This window comes from Malurus melanocephalus, unplaced genomic scaffold (assembly GCF_030028575.1).
Source record: "Malurus melanocephalus ecotype Western Australia unplaced genomic scaffold, MMel_1.1 scaffold_3603, whole genome shotgun sequence".
Classification (NCBI taxonomy): Eukaryota; Metazoa; Chordata; class Aves; order Passeriformes; family Maluridae; genus Malurus; species Malurus melanocephalus.
In genome coordinates this window covers 4226-5330 of record NW_026626835.1, presented here as the reverse complement: position 1 = coordinate 5330, position 1105 = coordinate 4226, and the positions used below count along the sequence as shown (strand labels likewise).

Genomic DNA, 1105 nt, shown 5'->3' with positions numbered 1-1105 from the left:
CGAAATTCTGGGGGGGTCCCTGAAATTATGGGGGGGTCACAAAAGTTATGGGGGGTCCCCAAAGTTGTGGGAGAGTTCCTAAAGTTGAGCAGGAGGAGGGAAAATGAGAGGGCGGTCATGGAAAAGTCCCAAAATTTGGGGGTTTTGAGAATCCTGGGGGGGTCTGCACATTTTTGGGGTGCTCTCCCCACAATTAATTAATCTCCCCATTTAATTAATGACCCCTCAGTTATTTAATGAGCCCACAGTTAATTAATGACCCCTCAATTAATTAAGGAGCCCGCAGTTAATTACACCAGCCTTGTCCCCCTAATTTTTTTGGGTTTTCCCCTCATTTTTGGGTTCTCTTCCCACAATTAATTACTCCCTGTTTAATTAATGACCCCTCAGTTAATTAAGGATCCCGCAGTTAATTAAGCCAGCCTTGTCCCCCCCTATTTTTTTTTGGTTTTTTCCCCCTTTTTTTTGGTTTTTCCCCTCATTTTTGGGTTGCTCTCCCCACAATTAACGACCCCGCAGTTAATTAACATCCCGCAGTTAATTAAGCCGGTCGTGGCCCCTCCCCCGTGGGGTCCCGGCGTGCAATGGCTGCGCACAGAGACCCCTCCCCCCCCGGCTGTGTAGGGACCCCTCCCCCACCCTGGGGGGGCACCCAAAGGGGCCGGGGGGACAAAACCCCCCCTAGGACCCCAAAATTCATCCTTGAAATGGGTCTGGGGGCTCAAAATCCCCCAAGGACCCCAAAATTCATCCTTGAAATGGGTCTGGGGGCTCAAAATTCACCCGGGGACCCCAAAATTCACCCTGGGACCCCCAAAATTCATCCTTGAAATGGGTCTGGGGGCTCAAAATCACCCCCAGGGACCCCAAAATTCACCCGGGGAACCCCAAAATTCATCCTTGAAATGGGTCTGGGGGCTCAAAATCACCCCTGGGGACTCCAAAATTCATCCTTGAAATGGGTCTGGGGGCTCAAAATGCCTCTGGGACCTCAAGAAAACCCCATTAGGGTCCCTAAAATTAACCCGGGGACCCCAAAAATCACCTGGGGACCCCAAAATTCACTCCGGGGGACCCTAAAAAAGCCCCTCTAAAATGGGTCTGG

General features: G+C 51.0%; 1 non-coding gene across 1 annotated transcript; it reads left to right on the top strand.

Annotated features, from left to right (window-relative positions):
* Positions 1 to 531: 531 nt before the first annotated feature.
* On the top strand, positions 532 to 675 carry LOC130588169 (small nucleolar RNA SNORA70). Its single transcript, XR_008966911.1, has one exon. It is a non-coding gene; the product is annotated as a small nucleolar RNA SNORA70 (small nucleolar RNA).
* Positions 676 to 1105: the final 430 nt, after the last annotated feature.